The following is a 7,554-nucleotide window of genomic DNA, read 5'->3' as shown; positions in this document are numbered from 1 at the left end:
AAAAATACAAAAATATTAATTCAAATGGATACATGTGCCCCTATGTTTATAGCAGCATTATCTACAACAGCCAAATTACGGAAGCAGCCCTAGTGTCCATTGACAGATGAATGGATAAAGAAGATGTGGTCCTTTCTGCCTGTGGACACCACCAGGTAAGAATTGTTAAAGTCTCCCCAGTCCCACCACCATCATGTCAAAATCAGTCTCTCAAAGAGCCTGAACAGGTGCGGAAGCTATTCATTGGAGGGTTAGCTTTGAAACAAGCAAAGGAAGTCTGAGGAGTCATTCTGAGCAATGGGGGACGCTCATGGACCGTGGGGTCATGAAAGATCCAAACACCAAACGCTCCAGAGGCTTTGAATTTGTCACGTATGCCGCCGTGGAGAAGGTGGATGCAGCCACAAATGCAAGGTCACACAAAGGGGAATGGAAGACTTGTGGAACCAAAGAGGACAGTCTCAAGAGAAGATTCTTGAAGACAAAGGGCCCACTTCATTGAAGAAGATTTTTGTTGGTGGCCTTAAAGAAGACACTGAAGCACATCATCTAAGAGATTATTTTGAATAATATGTGAAAATCAAAGTGACTAAAATCATGACTGACCAAGGCAGTGGCAAGAAGAGAGGTTTGCTTTTTTAAATTTGATGACCGTGACTCTGTAGACAAGATTGTCGTTTAAAAAGCCCATACTGTGAATAGCCATGACTATGAAGTAAGGAAAGCCCTATCTTAGGAAGAGATGGCTAGAGCTTCCTCCAGCCAAAGAGGTCAGAGTGGTTCTGAAAACTCTGGTGGTGGTCGTGCAGGTGGATTTGGTGGGAATGACAACATTGGTCATGGAGAAGACTTCAGTGGGCAAAGGTGGTTTTGGCGGCAGTCGAGGTGGTGGTGGAAATGGTGGCAGTGGGCATGGCTATAACGGATTTGATCGTGATGGAATCAGCTATGGAGGTGGCAGGAGGCATAATGATTCTGGCAATTACAACAGTCAATGCTCAAATTTTGGACCCATGAAAGGAGGAAATTTGGGAGGTAGAAGCTCTGACCCCTATGGTGGTGGAGGCCAATACTTTTTGCCAAACAACGAAACCGAGATGGCTGTGGTGGTCTCAGCAGTAGCAATAGTGATGGCAGTCGTGGGCGTTTTAATCACTGCCAGGAACCGAAGCTTAGCAAGACAGGAGAGCCAGAAAAGGGCCGGGAAGATCATCGGTTACGACAGATTTGTGAACTCTGTCAAGCAAGTGGGGGCAGGGCCTAGCTGCCACAAAGAAGCCAGGTTTTAGACAATACTCACCTGCTCTGGCAAAAAAAACTTGAGGACTGGATTTGTGATTAATTGTACAACAAGTTAATTTAGTTTCTGTTCTGTGGAAAGTGTAATGCATTTCAACAATGGGTTTTAAGGTAGATTTTTTTCTTTTTCCATCCATGCTATTGATTGCTAAATACAACAGTCTGATCATGATGCTGAATAAATGTGTCTTAAAAAATACATATGTGTGTATATATATGTGGGGGTATTACTCAGTCATGAAAAATAATGAAATCTTGCCTCTTGCCAGTGACATGGATAGAGCTAGGGAGTATTATGCTAAGTGAAATAAGTCAAACAGAGAAAGACAAATACTATATGATTTCATTCCTATGTGGAACTTAAGCTACAAAACAAAATAAGCGAAGGAATAAAAGATAGAGACAAACCACAAAACAGACTCTATTATACGAGAACGAACTGGTGGTTACCAGAGAGGAGGTGTGTGGGGGGGATGAGTTAAATAGATGATAGGATTAAGGATGGCGTTGGTGATGAACCCTGGGTATTATATGGAAGTGTGTTGAACCACTACGTCGTACACCTGAAACTAATTTTACACTGTATGTTGACTAACCGGAATTTATTTATTTATTTAATCTATTTAGTTATTTTAAAAAGATTTTACTTATTCATTTGACAGAGAGCGACACGGCAAGAGAAAGAACACAAGCAAGGGGAGTGGAAAGGGAGAAGCAGGCGCCCCATGGAGCAGGCAGTCCTATGCAGGGGTCAATCCCAGGACCCTGGGATCATGCCATGAGCCAAAGTCAGACATTTAACCGACTGAGCCACTCAGGTGCCCTAACTGGAATTTAAATAAAACCTTTGTAAAAAGGTTTTAACAATAGGAATGGTTAACACGCAATTTAATAATTTTAATAATTTAATTATTTAATTATTTAATAATTGTGTGTAATGCATATGAAGACCCCCTCCAATAACAAGTCTTCATAGAATTTATATTCTCATAAACGTGGGCTGAATTGTGTTATCCCTAAATTTCTATTGTGGGGGGGTTGATGTTCTAACTCTCCATTTCCTCAGAATGTGACTGTATCTGAATCAGGATCTTTGAAAAGGTACATTAAAATGGGGTCATTCGGGTGGGCTCTAGTCCAGTATGGCTGGTGTCCTTCTAAGAAGAGGAGATCAGGACACAGACACACACAGAGGGAAGGCCATGTGAAGTCACAGAGAGAAGATGGCCATCCACAAGCCAAAGAGAGAGACCTCAGAAGAAATGAACCCTGCTGGCACCTTGATCTTGGACTTCCAGCCTCTAGAATTTTGAGAAAATAAATTTCTGTTGTTAAGCCACCCAGTGTTTGATACTTTGTTGGGATAGCCCCAGCAAAATGATACAGTCACAAAAATTTAGTGAGAATAGTTTAATAAATACATAAATCAGTGAATGCCTTATGTACATAAACCAGGGCAGACCAGGTACAGAACAGAGGAAACCCAGGCAAAGCCAAAGTCTAGAACTAAAATTCACCTTGAGAAATCTATAAAAATCTGGGGCGAGGGACTGGACACCCACAAGAAGTTCGGGTCAAAATTACCCAGATCCAGCCATTTATCCGGACCCGGTGTTCATTTTGGCAAGTGCTTGCTTACATCAAACCCCAGCCTGCGGGCCAGCTCCTTCCCACTGGCTGTTTTTGTAAATAAAATGTCACTGGCACCCAGCCATAACTATTTGTTTACATATCGTCTAGGGCTGCTTTCGTGCAAAATGGCAGAACGGCACGGTTGCTACGGAGGCCATATGGCCTGTGAAATCTAAAATAGTTCCTAAACTTTACAGGAAAAGTTTGGAAAGTTTGAAATGAAGTGGATATTAAACAAAGTGTTTCCCAACGGTGAACTTGCAGCCATTCAGGCCCCTCAAGTTCAAGGTGACTCATGTATACCTACAATGGAACTCTGGGAGCCTTGGCTTCCGGGGCCGGGGTGGGGCGGGGGCGACCTCATGGAACCCTGAGCTGGAGAAGGTAAAGAGGCCCCCTCGGGCACTTTGGAAACTGCTATTTGGACAAACGGAAGGAAGGAAAGGCGAGTTAATAAAGCAGACAGGCTGAGTACAGTGTACTGAACCCAGGATGTTTTGAGAACCCAGAGGTCTGGAAGATGGTTGTCAGGGAACTCACGCAGAGAGCACCCAAGGTGCAGGAACGACCCTGGAGATCACCTTTCTGTTCTGGAAGCAGAAGGGATAGTCCCCCAGATGTCAGCGGGAAGGAAGTCTCCCAGAACCTGGCTCTCCCAGCAGGGTTGACTCAAAGCTTTTTGGATGTCCTACCCTCCCTGCTTTCCAAGATTTCTAGAAATTCCTGAGAGCTTACTTCCCTTTGGTCACGTCTGTCTCCAAGCTCCTTATTTCAGTGAGACTGTCTTACCTGCTACACATCAACCCGGATGGAACATCCATCCCCTTCTGTGAGTTCGTTTCAAGCACATGCTTGTACACACACACACACACACACACACACTCACTCACTCACAGAAAGCATTCAGCAGAAGAAAATATTTTGCTGTAAATTTCTGAACCGTGGCTCACAGAGTTCTTCACAACTGTTGTGCTTAAATAGTCTTTGGCTGTTTAACCAAGTGGTACATTTCTCTGGGCTGTGTGCGTTTCATCACATTCTCTCCAGCCTAGACCAGCGCACTCTTCCCCACCGTCTTCTCTGGCCACATCCTTCCCCTTCTCCTCTCCACCCGCCTCTCAAAGAGTCAGGAAGAAATGCAGGCCTGGCTAGCTATCCTCTTTGAGCGTCCTTAATATTTTATCCCTATATTCTTGACACCAGTGATATTGAAAATCTGATACATTTTGGCCCTTTGTATGTGATTTGCTTTTTCTCTGTAAAAGTCTGAGAATTTTCAGTCATAATTTTCTTTTTCAAATGCTTCCCCTCTGTATTTCCCCTGGTCCTTTTGGCACTCCTGTTACCAGCACATCGACTCTTTACTACTTCCTTTCTTTCTTCTTTCTTTCTTTTGTTTTAAAATTAGTTTCAGAGGTAGAATTACTATTTTCTGCTGGGAGGGTTCCTCGACCTGATCTTCTGCTCATAAAAATCTGCTTTCGGTGGAATCCACGCTGACTTTCACTCCACCCATTCAATTCTTGATTTCGGCAATTACAGTTTTCAATTATTATTTCCACTTGGTTTCTTTTTTAAAATAACTGCCTGTTATTAAATAGAATTTAATATTCCATTTTCTAGGAGGAAAGGAATAATGAAAGACCGCAGGTTGGAAAAGTTCACAGGCTAGGTAATAAAATCAATTCTACCTCCGAGTAGAGTACGGTAAAATTGAGAATCTCAAAGACAAGAAGAAACTTTAGTGTGTTTTCTTGGCTTTCCTTTCAAAAGGGAGTAATCTGTAAATAGCAGCCATCTGTCTCTTCTTCTTTCTTTAATAATGATAATGTGAAAGTATGGTATTGGCCATTGTTTTAAGTTTGGTAGTCTTTTTCATAAAAAGTTTTATTTACTTATTTTTTAGTAATCTCTGCACCCAATGTGGGGTTCAAACTCATGACCCCCAAGATCAAGAGTCGCACGTTCTTCTGACAGAGTCAGCCAAGCATCCCTTATGTTAGATATTTTTTATAATGTCAGCAGATAGCATTTTGTTTTTAGCTTTCCAAGAGTTTTCATTTTCCCATTACAGTTAGATGTTAGTTTTAACCATATACTTTCTAAAACCTGCATGTTATAGACTAATGCTGTTTGTACGTACTGTTGGTACCAATTGCTTGCCACGAGCAACTTTTAATTCACACTCTTCAATTTATTAGACAATAAATGTCTTGAATTCTCTTGTAGGATAGTGCCAAGACTCTTACTTAGTCTGGCTTCTTCCTTGAAGCCTGATTGAAATTTGACATTTCGGGGCAGCTGGGTGGCTCAGTCAGTTAAGTGTCTTCCTTTGGCTCATTCTGGGGCCCTGGGATGGAGCCCCACATTGGGCTCCCTGCTCAGCGGGGAGTCTGCTTCTCCCCCTCTCTCTGCCCTTCTCCCTGCACCTGTATGCTCTCTCTCTCTCTCGCTCAAATAAATAAGTAAAATCTTTTATTTTTATTTATTTATTTTTAAAGGATTTTATTTATTTGAGAAGGAGAGAAAGAGAGCTGGCCCACTGCTAACTGGATCAGGTGAATTTTAAATTCTGCTTACTGTGTTCTTCCCTTCTGAAAGCCCTGGTTGGCTTTATTCAGAATTGTTTGCTCTTTTGCATATTTCCAACTCTTTCTTGAGCAACGCATCAAACACACTTGCACCACACACTGGCTCTTTAAATTTAACATTTGTTTTTCTTATTTATTTGAGGTACAGTGTGCAAGTAGAGTGAGGGGCAGAGGGAGAAGCAGGCTCTCCGCTGAGCAAGGGAGCCTGATGTGGGCCTCGATCCTGAGACTCCAGGATCATGACCTGAGCCCAAGGCAGACGCTCAACTGACTGAGCCACCCAGGCACACCGAAATTTAGTATTTCAAGCAATGGTTCCGAAACTTGAACGTATATCAGGATGAATGAGAACTTGTTCAATCACACGTGTCTGGGCCTCAACCCTGGAGTTTGTGATTAGCATGTCGGGGCAGAACCCAGGAATTTCTGTTTCCAAGAGCTTCCAGGTGATGTTGATGCTGCTTAGTCTAGGGACTGTGTTTTGTTTTTTTTTTAAAGATTTTATTTATTTATTTGACAGAGAGAGATCACAAGTAGGCAGAGAGGCAGGCAGAGAGAGAGGAGGAAGCAAGCTCCCTGACAAGCAGAGAGCCCGATGCGGGGCTCGATCCCAGGACCCTGAGATCATGACCTGAGCCGAGGCAGAGGCTTTAACCCACTGAGCCACCCAGGTGCCCCATAGGGACTGTGTTTTGAGAAGAACTCATCTGAAGTATTTGTAGGTCAGGCTTTTCTAGCTCTGGTTGGTGCTCTCTCTCATGATGGTTGTGTTTTCGCGGCTCGGTTTGGTTTTGACCGAAAGCTACTCATTTTCCTTGTTAGTTTGTTTTTGCTTTTTTATTTTTGGAAGGGGGAGGGGAATCCTGGGGACCTGGGACAAAGGGGCATTTCTGAACAAAGGATTTGTGTTTGCTTTTTCTAGATTTCTGGGGACACTCCCAGACCATTCTAGATTAAATTATGGCCTTGAGGTCTTTTAAAAGCCCTAGTGACGGTGAATTCAGGCTGTTTCTTTCATTGCTTTAAGGGTGGGTAATAGTTTTGCTGCTCAACAACCATTTTTGAGATTGGCCATGTCTTTCCAATCCGATGAATAGGGGAGGTGTTATTTCTAGTTTAACTCTACTGTGAGAGTGTCAGCCTTTCATGTTCCAGGTTGGTGGGGTAGGAGACAGGCTCCTACTTAGCCCCCACTTTGGACCTTTTCTTCCACCCCTGTCTGCCGAGCTGCCGAAAATTGCTGATTAGGCTCACCAGGTCACCAAGGCTCTCAGACTGAAGGTAGAGCACAGCGCCCTGCTGGCCTGTCCCTGTTCTCTGAGTCGTAAACACTCTCTCTTAATCCATTTGTCTTTTCACTTTGTCTACGGTATTTTTTCGACATAGAGCAAACCTAAATTTTAGCAGGAAAATCTAAAAATTATGTTCAATTTTTTCTGGCTTCTGGATTTTATGTAGAAGGTCATTTTCCCATAAAGATTTTTAATAAAACTTTTATAAACCATCACAGATAAATACATATATCTACATAGAGATACACCTATCTCACAATGCAGGAATCTTAAGTTTGATTTACTTAAAATGGATATTCAGTGGTTTCATATCCATATATTGAATAATTCCTTCTTTACCTACTGAGTGTGCCAGCAAGGACAGGCAGAGGGAGAAGGAGAGAGAGAATCCCTAGCAGTCTCCATGCTCAGTGCAGAGCCTGATGTGAGGCTCAAATCTCATGACCAAGATCATGACTTGGGCCAAAATCAAGACTCCGATGCCCAACCAACTGAGCCACCCATGTGCTCCTTAAATTATCTGTTTTTAATCTTTATAATAAAGTCACCGTAAAAGATAGTGTGGTATTGGTGTTTAGACAAATAGATCAATGCAATAGAGGTTCTAGAAATAGAATTATACATATATGGTAAATTTATTTTCAACAAAGGTGCCAAGGCAATTCATCAACAAAAGGATAATCTTTTCACCAAATGGTGCTAGAATAACCATAGGCAGAAAATAGCCTCAATCTTTATGC

At 42.5% G+C, this 7,554-nt stretch overlaps 1 pseudogene; it reads left to right on the top strand.

The window, feature by feature from the left end:
• Nucleotides 1-310: 310 nt before the first annotated feature.
• On the top strand, nt 311-1,264 carry LOC123927132 (annotated as a pseudogene).
• Nucleotides 1,265-7,554: the final 6,290 nt, after the last annotated feature.

This window comes from Meles meles, chromosome 16, assembly GCF_922984935.1.
Source record: "Meles meles chromosome 16, mMelMel3.1 paternal haplotype, whole genome shotgun sequence".
Taxonomy (NCBI): Eukaryota; Metazoa; Chordata; class Mammalia; order Carnivora; family Mustelidae; genus Meles; species Meles meles.
The sequence above is the reverse complement of the archived record's forward strand: the minus strand, read 5'-3'. Positions and strand labels throughout refer to the sequence as shown.